Raw genomic sequence first — 13,936 nt, forward strand, 5'->3', positions numbered from 1 at the left:
GTGTGTGTATGTGTGTGTATATATATATATATATATATATATATATATATATATATATATATATATATATATAATTAACAGTAACAAAGTCCATGTGGAATCTATTCCCTGCTTTAAAATTTTTATTTCAAAAAATTTTACTAACCAAAATTAGTAGAATGGTATCTCTAGTTAACATTATTTTGACTCTTTCCATTCAGATCCTTCACACATAATATCACACTGCATAGTGGCGTATTTCCATAGCATTTTATATACCTTCATTGACTTATCCTGTATTATCATGTATATGACACATGAGCTATATTGTACATAGCTAGAATGCTTAACACTAAGGTTATCATCGGGCAACAAGTGGAAGATAAGTAATACTCCAGATGAAACTGCATCTGGAAGTATGCAGTACATATTGGAGGACACAGTCTTGTACTTGAGGTGGTGGTGATGGACTACACACTGGTATTGGAGTTTAGGCCTTTAGGCCTTCCAGATACCACGTAGGTACTGAATCAATCTCAGAGCCTCTGTTCATGTTCAAATTACATTTGAAGGAACGTTAATAATCAAGGAAACCCAAAACTTGGGATTGGAACTATTTGCAATAGTCTTAAAAGGCACACAACATTCCATGTCAGTGAGAGAGTCATACAGATAAATCCTGTCTGAAAAACACAGCCCACATTTTTTACTGGTCTTAACAAAGCCACAAAGTCTTAAATCGTTGGCAGAGGCCTTAATACTTAACGTTTGATTTAAATGTAAGGTAAACTGGGAAGATCTTAGGTTATTTTTCTGTGGAGTTCTCTTCTCTCCAGATCTGTCCTGCAGTTTACAGCTGTTTTAGCCTCCTCAGACTCCACTATCTGGCTCTATGACTTAGCAAGACTTAGCTGTGCTTTTCTTGGGTTCGGCAGAAAGCTAAGGACAATTATAGGGCTCACTTCCTTTATTTCCTTTCTCTCAAGAATCACAGTCCTATACTTCCTGGTTGGAAACAGTTGTTTCATGTGTTTTTTCCAGTTTTCTGGTTACAGTGGGAAGACTAGTCCAATAGCAGTTACTCTATCATGCCCAGAGGTCTTTTAGGTTTATGGTATTTTCTGACATATAGAAACTTCATTTTTATGTAGTTACATTTATCAGTCTTTGCCTTTATGAATTCTATCTTTGGTATAATTGTTTAAAGAGACCTTCCCTACCCCCAAGATATCCAACTGTATTTTTTTCTAATACATATAACATTTTAAACGTTTGAATGTTTATTGATTTTTAAAAATAGAATCTAAGGTATAAGGTAAATATCTAACTTATTTTCTCTTCCAAAGGATTAGCCAAAGTGTTCAAGTTGTATTTATGGAATAGTCTATCCTTTTCTACATTAGTATAAAATACCACCTTTATCATATACTAAATTCTTATATATATTCTTGAACCTATTTTGGAGCTTTCTATTTTGTTTTATGTGTTTGTTTATCCGGTCTGCACTGTTACCACCAGATAGTATCACTGTGATCATCATTCAGACTTTATCATTTTAAATTCCTCTGCTAGACTGTCTTCACCCAAGTACCCTAAATACACTCTAGGATCATTTTTGTTAGATTCTATCTTGTCCATAAATAGGTAGGTAGGTAGATAATATTGACATTTTAATTTGTGGATTAATTTGAAGAGAGTGTATATCTTTATAATAATACGCTTCTTCATCTAGGAGCTCATGTTTCTTCATTTATTCAATTTTTCTTTTACCTCCCGCAACAAAGACTTCTAGGTTTTTTGTATAATTTCTAGGCATCTTTTGTTTATTTCTATGTTTTATAGTTTTTGTTGCTATTGAGCATCTACTTTTTTCTTGTTGAGTTTTTCCCTAGTTAATTAATTAATTAATTTATAAATTTATTTTAATTTTGGCTGCGTTGGGTCTTTGTTGCTGCACGTGGGCTTTCTCTAGTTGCAGCGAGCAGGGGCTGCTCTTCATTGCGATGCGCAGACTTCTCATTGCAGTGGCTTCTCTCGTTGCAGAGCACGGGCTCTAGGCGCGTGGGCTTCAGTAGTTGGGGTGTGTGGGCTCAGTCGTGGCGCACGGACTTAGTTGCTCCACGGCATGTGGGATCTTCCCGGACCAGGGATCGAACCCCTTTCCCCTGCATTGGCAGGCGGATTCTTAACCACTGCGTCACCAGGGAAGTCCCTATTCCTAGTTAATTTAAAAGTTTTGCTACTGTTGTACATGTGCTCCCCGCCCCCAAAGTGATTATTAAATCTAAAGGTTTCAATCAGTTTGAAGAATAGTATTGTTCGTAGGTTAATATAATGCTTAAAGTATTTCTGTGTACTAGTTTCTAAGTCTGTCCTTGAGACTACTCTGTAAGTTTGGCCATTAATAAATATTAAGGTTTTCTTTCTTTCTGTCAATGACTCTCCTTAGATTGGGGCCAAGGTATACGTATTCCTACATACAAGTTAAGTCTCTCACATCATTGAAGAGAATAAAATCTCTTTTGATCGTAAAAATGGTAAAATTTACACAACATAAAAATTTACCTTTTTTAACCATTTTTAAGTTTACAGTTCAGTGGCATTAAGTACACTCACAGTGTTGTGCAACCATCACCACTATCCATTTCCAGAACCTTTTCATCATCCCAGACAGAAACTCAGTACCCATTAAACAGTAACCACATTCTCCCGTTCCCCCAGTTCTTGGTAACCTCTGTTCTACTTTCTGTCTGTGAATTTGCCTTTTCTAGGTACCTCATATGAGTGGAATCATACAGTACATAGAATATTTGTCCTTCTGTGTCTGGCTTGTATTTCACTTTGCATAATGTTTCCAAGGTTCAACCATCCATGTTGTAGCATGGGTGAGGATTTCTTTTTTTTTTTAAACGAATATGTAACGTTTCTCTCCTATTCTTTACCTGCCATTCATGCCTCACTTAGCTTTAATCTGGTTCTACCCTGCCCGGCATACCAAGTGAACAGTATTACATAATTGCCTGGTATAGTGGGCACTTTTCAAGTCCTTATCTTGATCTCACCCCAGTATTTGACATTACTGACCATTTCTTCCTTGAAACTGTAGTATGATTGGCTTCATAACAACTTTCAGCTCTTACTTTCCTCCTACCTCTTTGACCATTCCTTTTCAATCTCCTTTACTGAATGTTCTTCTGCCTGTTCCTACAACTTTAATTACTACCTCTTCCCTGGTGACTCTCAACTCTATTCTGGGGAAAGATCTATATTATATCCCAACCACCTGCTGAACATTTCCTGTTGGATGTCCCAGTGGAACTTGAAACATGCTTCAAACTGAGTGTTCTTCCAACCTTTCTCTATTCCAGTTTTCTCCCTCTGTCCTTTACTTGACTCACTCCTTTACTGTTTCCAGTCTGGGTTGAATGGGGTACTAGCGTCACTGAGTAGCTACATCTGGAAACCTCAGAGTTACTTTTGATTCTTTCCCTTGAATAAATCCCCAACTTCAAGCATATCACTAAAACCCTCATTATATTTTGCCTAGATTATTACAATAAGTAGTCACCTGGCCAGTGTCCCAGCCTTTAGACTTAACCTCTTTCTAACCTATCATTCACATTCCTGTCAGATAGACCTCTTTAATAATTCATACTTAGAAAAAGGTCAAACAATACAGAAATAGATAGAATTAAATATTAAAGCTTCTTCCAGAGACACTGCTTTGGGAAATATCCCCATTGTTCTCCTTACTTGCTGCAAGTGGTAAATCCATCCTTCTTCTGGAAAAAAAAAAAAAAGCTTGTTCCTGCCCTCCCGCTCCTATCTCCCATAGTTTTATTCCCTAGAGGTAACAGTTTGGTGTGTATCCGTCCATACTTTTTTTTTTCTTTTTTTGCCGTACACGGGCCTCTCACTGTTGTGGACTCTCCCGTTGCGGAGCACAGGCTCCAGACGCGCAGGCTCAGCAGCCATGGCTCACGGGCCCAGCCACTCCGTGACATGTGGGATCTTCCTGGACCGGGGCACGAACCCGTGTCTCCTGCATCGGCAGGCGGACTCTCAACCACTGCGCCACCAGGGAAGCCCGTCTATACTTTTTTCTGTACTTATACAAAACATGTTAAGTAATTACACATAAATAGTTTTTAACTTTTGGGGTTTTTTTTACAAAAATTGTCATTTTTATAGATAATTATTCTGTAATTTGCTCTCTACTCATGAATATATCCTGATCCTCTTTTTTAAGCTTCCATTTTGAAATAATTTTAGACTCAAGAAATTACAAAAATAGTGTAGAGTCCTATATACCCATCACCCACCTTCCTCCAATGGTGACGTCTTACATAGCTGTGGTTCAATATCAAAATCAGGAAATTGATATTGATGCATTACCATTAATTAGATTACAGACCTTATTCAGTTTGCACCTTTAAAACAATCTATATTCATTTGTGCATGTGGATAGTTTTATGCAGTTTTATGCCATCACACCACCACCACCACCATCAAGGTTTAGAACTGGTCTGTCATCACAAAAGAACTCCCTGACGCTACCCCTATGCATCCATGTCCCTCCACGTGCACCCACCATTCTCCTTGTTCCCTGGCAACCTCTTTACTCTTCTCCATCTCTATAGTTTTGAAACTTGAGCATGTTATATAAAGAATAATATAATATTTTTGAGATTGATTTTTTTCACTAAATATAATTCTCTTGAGATCCATCAAAATTATTGTATGTGTCAGTAGTTCATTTTTTAAATTGTTGAGTAGTGTTCCATCTCACTAGAGTTTGTTCAACCATTCAGTCATTGAAAGACATTCAGTTTTCCAGTATTTTGCTTATGAATAAAGCTGCTGTGAACATTAGTATACAGGATTTTGTGTGAATATAAATTTTCATTTCTCTGGAATAAATGCTTAAGAATATGATGGTAGATGTATGTGTGGTTTTGTGAGAAACTGCTGTACTCTTCCAGAGTGCCCGTACCAAGTTGCATTCCCACCAACAATTATGAATCATTGTTTCTCCACAGTATTTGGTATTACCACTGTTTTAAAAAATTGTATCCATTCATCTATCTCATTGTGTTTTTACTTTGCATTCCCCTAATGGCTGTTGATGTTAAACGTCTTTTCATGTGATTATTTGCCATCCATATATTTTCTTTGGTGAAGTGTCTGTTCATTTCTTTGCCCTGGTTTTAATTGCATTGTTTTCTTATGATTAATGAGTGTTGAGGGTTCTTTATATATTCTAGGTATGTCCTTTATTAGATATGACTTTTTTTTTTTTTGGCTGCGTTGCTTCTTGTGGGCTTTCTCTAGTTGCGGCGAGCAGGGGCTACTCTTTCATTACGGTGCGCGTGCTTCTCATTGCAGTGGCTTCTCTTGTTGGTGGAGCACAGGCTCTAGGCTCACGGGCTTCAGTAGTTGCAGCACGCGGGCTTCAGTAGTTGTGGCTCACGAACTCTTCAGTAGTTGTGGCTCACGAGCTCTAGAGCACAGGCTCAGTAGTTGTGACGCACGGGCTTAGTTGCTTTGTGGCATGTGGGGTCTTCCTGGACCAGGGCTCGAACCCGTGTCCCCTGCATTGGCAGGCAGATTCTTAACCACTACACCACCAGGAAGTCCCTAGATATATGATTTACAAAGATTTTTTTCTAGCCTGTGTCTTTTCAGTCTTTTGACAGTAACTTTGGAAGAGCATAAAATGTTTAATTTTGATGAAATCCAATTTATCAGTTTCTTCTTTTTGGACTGTGCTTCCAGTATGTCCCTAAGAAGACTTTGCTTAACCTAAGGTCTTGTGGGACTTCCCGGACCAGGACTTCCCGGACTTCCCGGCATGTGGGAACTTCCCGGACCAGGGCTTGAACCCGTGTCCCCTGCATTGGCAGGCAGATTCTTAACCACTGTGCCACCAGGGAAGCCCCATGATCCATTTTGAATTTATTTTTATATATGGCATGAGATTTAGGTTGAGGTTCATTTTCTTTTTGCCTGTGGATGTCCAATTGTTCCATTATTGTTGGTTGAGAAGACTGTTACTCCAGTGAGTTGCTGTGAGCACCTTTGTAAAAAATCAGTTAAATGTGTGGGTCTGTTTCTGGGTTTACTTTGTTCCACTGACCTACGTATCTGTCCCTCTGCACATCGCCGTGATTACTGTAGCTATGTAGTAAGTCTTATCATCAGGTAGAGTGATTCCTTTCACTTTATTCTTTTTCTAAATTGTTTTCTTATTCTTTAGCCTTTCCATGTAAATTTTAGAAGAATCTTGTCTATATCTACAAAAAAGTCTTGCTGGGATTTTGATAGGAATTGAGTTAAACCTATAGATCAATTTGGGGAGAATTGACATCTTTACTGATCCTGTCTTATTGTTAGTACATAGAGATCTCTATCATTCTTTTTAATGTATTCCATAGCATAAATATATATCATAATCGATATCCTTGCACATTTGTAGGAATATTTTTGTAGGAAATTTTGATGTTCTAAAACTGTGTTCCAAAAGGGCTGTCTGTACCTGTTTATAATAAAAATAACAGTGAAGGAGAATGCCTGTTTCCCTACAGCCTGTCCAACACTGGAGATTATCAGTGTTTTAAAATCTTTGCCAAATTATTTCTGTAAAATTCAAGTATATAACTTAAACTAAAATTTTCCATCATAAAAATGTTACATGTGCGTTAAAAAAAATCAGACCATATAGAATTGTATATAGTGAAAAGGAAAAATCTCCCTGTCCTTCCCCTTTACCCATCCCATTCTCCAGAGTAGTGTTAGTTTTGGTGTGAAGCATTCTGGGCCTTTTTCTGTACACACCATATACTTTTTCTTTTTTTGACAAATGAAAGCATATATTCTGTTCTATAATTTTCATTTTTCAGTTGACATTATATTATGGACAATTTTTCATCCGTCTAAGTATGTGATCTTGTTTAAATAAAATCTGTTCATATGTGACTCAAAAAGGCAAAAGAGTGAACTGAATATCATTTTGAATGTTTCTGGAAAAAAAATCTAAATTGGATTTCTACTTTGCTTTTAAAAATACTGTGGCTGCTTGCTATGGAGAACAGTATGGAGGTTCCTTAAAAAAAACTAAAAATAGAGTTACCATATGATCCAGCAACTCCACTCCTGGGCATTTATCTGGAAAAGATGAAAACTCTAATTCAAAAAGATACATGCAAGGGGACTTCCCTGGTGGTCCAGTGGTTAAGACTCCATGCTTCCACTGCAGGGAGCACGAGTTCAATCCCTTGTCGGGGAACTAAGATCCCATATGCTGCACGACACGGCGAGAAAAAAAAAAAAAAGATACACGCACCCCAGTGTTTATAGCAGCACTATTTACAATAGCTAAGACATGGAAACAATGTCCATCAACAGATGAATGGGTAAAGAAGATGTAATATATATATACACACATACATACACACAATTGAATATTACTCAGCCATAAAAAAGAATGAAGTAATGCCATTTGTAGCAACATGGGATGGATCTGGAGATTATCATACTAAATGTAGTAAGTCAGACAGCGAAAGACAAAGATCATATGATATCACTTTTTTGTGGAATCTAAAAAAATGATACAAAAGAACTTACTTACAAAACAGAAATAGACTCACAGACGTAGAAAACAAATTTACAATTACCAAAGGGGGAAGGTGGGGAGAGGGATAAATTAGGAGTTTGGGATTAACAAATACACACTACTGTATATAAAATAGATAATCAACAAGGACCTGCTGTATAGTACAGGGAACTATATTCAGTATCTTATAATAATCTATAATGAAAAAGAATCAGAAAAGAATAGATATATGTAGATGTATAATGGAATTACTTTGCTGGACACCTGAAACTATCACAACGTTGTAAATCAGCTGTACTTCAATTTTAAAAAATACTGTGGCTGCTACTATGTATAAAAAGGGTACAGTGATATATTGTATGGCACAGGGAATACAGCCAATATTTTATAATTAAATGGAGTATAATCGATAAAGATTTTGAATTACTATGTTGTACACCTGAAACTAATATATAAATCAACTATACCTCAATAAAATGTGTGTGTGTGTATATGTATATATAAATAAATACTGTGGCTGAAGTAGAGGGAGATTGCCCAGTGATAATTGTCTTTTGACATTTCATTTCTGTGAGAATACTTGTTGTTCAAGAATTCATTATCTGCTTGAGTTTGATAGGGAATAGACATAGGATGTCCATAAGTTACTAGCCCTCTTCTCTTATGTACTGTATTGAGCTAGTAAATAGTGATATAGCAATCTGTTACAAGGCATCATCTCACTGAAAGTCCTGTACTTATGGTGAGTGAGATATTATAATATGCTAGAAAACAAATATGCACCAGAAAGTGTTAAGGCTACAACAAAGCCCACATTTCCAAAAACAGCATTTGGGAAAATAAAAATTATTATTTATTATTTATTAAAAGAAAAAGGAGATATAGAAAAATAGGCTTTCTGTCAGCCTGGGAGTTTCTATAATGTATTGTCAAGGCAGTGTATTTTCTGTGGTGCCAGGAGAAACAAAACAAAAAACCTTATTACCATGAAGGATATAAATCAATGTTAACTTCCCCGTGTTTATTCTATATAAGCTATTACAGTTGGCATCATGTAGAGTTAGGTGAAGAGTATAGAAAGAAAAATGGGCACAGAAAGAAAAATGGCCTAAATCTAATAAGTGATTGCTCTAAGCTCCATGGAGGCAGGAACCATGTCTGTCTCATATCCCCAGTGTGTAGGATAATTCTTGGCACATAGTAAACACTCGGTAAATATCTGTTGAATGAACTAACGGTCAAAGAGAGAGAGAGGTGGAGTACCCAGAAAAAGTGAAGTGTGGTGCAGTAGAAGCTCGGGCTTGGAGAATTTCAAGGAAAAGAAGTGAACGTCAATTGCGTATGTAACATAGCACTTCTAGGGTTGAGTCTGAAAAATGTTGAGTGGATTTGGCAGTTAGCATATCACTGTTGACCTGATGAACACAGTTTCAAAGAAGTGTTCTTTAACACTGCCTCATTCTCTGACACAGTTGCTACTTTCTCTATGATCCCTTAGTGCTTGGTATGTTGTTGAAATTATGAATTTGTGTATATTTATCTTCCATGAAGCCGTGAAAGGGCATCAAGGACAAGGACTTACCTCTTGTTTTTTGTTGTTTTGTTCTGTTTTTTATTTTTGTATCTTCGTATCATCAGAGCCTAGCACTATACCTGGCTTCCAGTAAGTACTTAAAAATGAAGAGTTAGGCTGTTATAAATTTTATTCTACAAGAAAAGGTGTTTTGAATTGTCTATATTGTTGTTTTTCTAATTGTAGAAATATGAGATGAGTGTGTTTAGCTAAGGCTATATGTGTAGTTTTTAAGTTGCTAAATGGAATGGTCCATTTGGGGGAAAAAAGTATTTTAACATTCTTTGGGACTTTTAATGAGGTAGGTCCTGAATGTAAATCCTACCCATGCCCAGTGAGATTTATTACCCCAGTTCCCCTCTGGATTTTCTAGCTTCTTGAGTTTCTAATCCAGATTCTGAGTAAAGTTCTGTTACAATGGTTTGAGAGCTCAAACCTCTTATCTTGGAAACTAAACATCTTAATTTGCATTTGATCTACATCATACCTAATGTAAAGAGCCTAGCTACAGTCTGAAAGGTTAGATTCACTTCTCTTTTTACCTTTTCTGGACCTAGTTTGAGATAAATATCTAAGAATTAGGAGAGCCCAAGCTCATCTTTTTTGGGATCTGTGGACTATGCATAATTGAATTTAGTAATTCTAGTTTCTTTAGGAATTAGCTGTGCACATTTTTCCTTTTTTTCTTTTTAAATCTGGCACTGATTTTTTTTAAGCTTTCTACTGCTACTGAGATTTTATTTTTTTTTTAGGTTTTTGGCCACACCCCACAGCATGTGGGATCTTAGTTCCCCGACCAGGGATCAAACCCACGCCTCCTGCATTGGAAGGCAGAGTCTTAACCACTGGACCACTGGGGAAGTCCCGAGATTTTATTTTTTAATGTTAATGATTCACATTGCAACACATGCATATCCCCCACACTGTTCACTGTCAGGATAATAATTTATGCTTGTTTTGGCACAGTGTTCATCTTCTTAGGAGGAAGGTTATTTTTAGTATTTGTGGAAATGTTCTCAAAGGAAATAGGAGCTTAGGAGTGATCACAAACCCTCTTCTCTTGGTTGCATAGGACTGCTCACCAACTCAACTGGTATTTTTCTCTGAAACCTTTTAGATAGCAATAATACTTGTTTTCCCTCTCTAACTAGAACCACAAAGCTTGTAACTTTCTTCTCTTCTCCTGACATTACTAAAGAGGAAAATTAACTTAGAAATGACAAAAGGAATTTTCTTTGATTTTGGTGGAATATCAACTTTCCAAAGCTGTCATTGGAATTATCACTATTTAAGGACATTTGATTTGAATTACATGTGATTCTGTAGGCTACTGCCAATCCTTATGAATGAGGCAAAGTATAAATATAAATATATTTCTTAGATATTTGCAGTTGCTTTGCCATGATTTACTAGATAAGGAGAGAGAAGAAAAACAAAATTATTCAGAAAAACATTTCATTTTGCAAATGGGTCACTTGTTCTCCTGTAGGGCACAGTGATAATTCATAGACAGTTTTATCTTTCACATTCATTTTCATGTCATCCTGGAAATTGCTCTTCATAAATTCTGATTTTCTGTATAGTAATCCTTTAGAGACCGGGAAATTGGAATTCAGTTTCTGCCTCCTCTTTTTCCCCACAATAGCCACAGTATCTTTATTATTCCCGCAGAGGCCCTGTTGTCTGTGTATGTCTTTTCACTGGATGACTCTTCTCTTCCTAAGCTGAGAAACTTAAAGCTGATCATCCTACTTTTATTTGTTTGTTTATTTATTTTCGGCTGCGTTGAGTCTTCGTTGCTGTGCATGGGCTTTCTCTAGTTGCAGCGAGCGGGGGCTACTCTTCATTGCGGTGTGCGGACTTCTCATTGCAGTGGCTTCTCATTGCAGAGCACAGGTTCTAGGCACGCAAGCTTCAGTAGTTGTGGCACGTGGGCTCAGTAGTTGTGGCTCGCAAGCTCTAGAGCACAGGCTCAGTGGTTGTGGCGCACGGGCTTAGCTGCTCCGCGGCACGTGGGGTCTTCCTGGACCGGGGCTTGAACCCGTGTCCCCTGCATTGGCAGGTGGATTCTCAACCATTGCGCCCAGGGAAGCCCTGATCATCCTACTTTTGGTAAGCACCTGATTGCTGCAGAATATAGAGCAATATTTTTAGCATTATGGAGATGGTTATGGACCCCTTTGAGAATCTGATGGAAAACTATGGATCTTCTACTCAGAAAAATATGTATTATATACAGAATTCTGTTTACAGTTTGAGGGGTTCATGGATCTCACTCATCATCACTCCATTCAAGAATTTCTGGTGTAGGGACTTAACTGGTGGCACAGTGGTTGAGAATGCGCCTGCAAATGCAGGGGACATAGGTTCAAGCCCTGGTCCAAGAAGACCCCACTTGCCATGGAGCAGCTAAGCCCGTGCACCACAACTACTAAGCCCGCGTGCCACAACTACTGAAGTCTGCACGCCTAGAGCCCGTGCTCCGCAAGGAGAAGCCACCGCAATGAGAAGCCCATGCACCACAACAAAGAGTAGCCCCCACTCACCACCCGTGTGCAGCAACGAAGACCCAGTGCAGCCATAAATAAATAAATAAATGAACAAACAAATTTCTGGTATAGGTAGGGTTAAGAAAATATCTGTATTTTTATCCGTTTTTGGTGATGTTAACAGTGGTTTGCCAACTCCACCACCATCTTTGATCCAAAATATTATACTTCAGTGCCACTTTGCATATAATAGAGTTAATAATAGAGTTATAATAGAGTTAAATAGCTGAAACCCTTGTAGCTCTTGAGAGCATGGACTGTCAGAAACTGAGAACAGACACAGCTAGTAATCAAAACACACAGAGAAGTATGTCAGCTATATAAGTAAGTGTATTTTTTTATATTCTGGGGGTTTTATTAGTGGGTATTTATTTTACTTTTTTAGGGTTTTCTTAATACAAATTTATTTATTTATTTATCTTTGGCTGCATTGGGTCTTCGTTGCTGCACACAGGCTCTCTCTAGTTGCAGCGAGCAGGGGTTACTCTTTGTTGTGGTGCGTGGGCTTCTCTTTGTGGTGGCTTCTCTTGTTATGGAGCACGGGCTCTAGGCGCACGGGCTTCATTGCTCCGCGGCATGTGGGATCTTCCCAGACCAGGGCTCGAGCCCGTGTCCCCTGAATTGGCAGGCGGATTCTTAGCCACTGCGCCACCAGGGAAGCCCGAGGTCACATTTTTTAAATGGTTTAAAGTAAGAGAAAACTGCAAATGTATAAACTAATTTTTCCTTGTATTATGAGAGCACTGAGATATTGAAAGCGTTGGTGTAGGTTTAGGTTTCAAAACTGAAGAGCTGAATTCTTATTCTATAGGCTGGAGTTTGAGGGATGAGTCAGGTAGGTAGGTATAAGAGCCAGGATACTGCAATAAGCTGATGTACTGGCCTGGTGAAGGAGGGCTCTAACCTGTATGCAGGCTGTTTTCTCTAACATCATGCATTTCTATCAACATGAAAGCTTGTCTGATAACTTTTGCAGTCTGTGTCCATCAGTACTTTGAGGACCCAACCTACTGGTGGCCCTAGAAGATTAGAACTCAGAAACTTCAGCTTCGGTCTTCTTATCACTCAGACTGTTCTTGACTGTGAGCCAGCTCTGGCTGTCTTTATACATGTCCTGAATATCTTTTGGTTGACTGCGTTTTCTTTCTGGTTTGTGTTTGGCACAGTCAGCTTGTGTGAGGACACAGCTTTACTTATCTTTTATAAAGAATAGATGACCTGGGACTTCCCTCGTGGCTCAGTGGTTAAGAATCCGCCTGCCAATGCAGGGGACACGGGTTCGTGCCCTGGTCCAGGAAGATCCCACATGCCGCGGAGCAACTAAGCCTGTGCGCCACAACTACTGAGCCTGTGCTCTAGAGCCCACAAGCCACAGCTACTAAGCCCGAGTGCCACAATTACTGAAGCCGCGCGCCTAGAGCTCGTGCTCCGCAGCAAGAGAAGCCACGGCAATGAGAAGCCTGCGCACCGCAACGAAGAGAGCAGCCCCCCGCTCACCGCAGCTAGAGAAAGCCCGCATGCAGCAACGAAGACCCAGCGCAGCCATAAATAAATAAATAAATAAAAGAACAGATGACCTATGCTTGTGAGAGATTTTAACTGAAGGAGAGTTATTTATTTGTATAATAGCTTGCAATAGAGTAGTTACGGCACGAAAACTTCACTTGTGGTATATTTTTTATCCTTTTCGTCCTGATAAATAGTACATTTAATTCAAGCATCACCTCCTCTGAGAAGCCTTTCCTAATTCTGCTTTCCTTCTTACATCCCTAAATTGGCTACTTCCTCCTCTATGCCTCTACTGAGCCCTGTATAGATTTTTTCACTGCATTGTATTGCCCCATTTGTTTATAGTCTATCTCACTGTGCTAGACCATAACTTCTTGAGGATATGGTCTATATCTTACTCCTTTCTGTATCTAGTGCCTGGCACCTAGAAGGTACTCAAAAATGTTTTATGAATGATTAGGTGAATGAACAGTATGTTAAAGAATATTATAAAGCAATTAAGGCAGGGAGTAAAAACTCAGATGCCTTCAGGGTCCGGGCGTAAATGAATTAAGCAGCTCTGGTAGGGACCAAGGTAACCTGGGAAACACATGCCTTATCTAAAAGGGACAGCTGCTACTCAGATCCAGCCCATCGGTGCATTATGAGAATGTTAACCCTGTGTTGCCACATCTTTTACTTTTTTAAGAGAAGCCAGACATTTGGGTTTTTATA

At 38.5% G+C, this 13,936-nt stretch overlaps 1 protein-coding gene across 6 annotated transcripts in view; it reads left to right on the forward strand.

Moving 5' to 3' along the window:
• The window catches only part of TAF1 (TATA-box binding protein associated factor 1), a 98,950-nt gene that overhangs the window by 65,193 nt on the left and 19,821 nt on the right, over positions 1-13,936 (forward strand). The gene's annotated exons all lie outside the window — the stretch shown is intronic.

The sequence above is a fragment of the Stenella coeruleoalba genome (genome assembly GCF_951394435.1).
Source record: "Stenella coeruleoalba genome assembly, chromosome: X".
Lineage (NCBI taxonomy): Eukaryota > Metazoa > Chordata > Mammalia > Artiodactyla > Delphinidae > Stenella > Stenella coeruleoalba.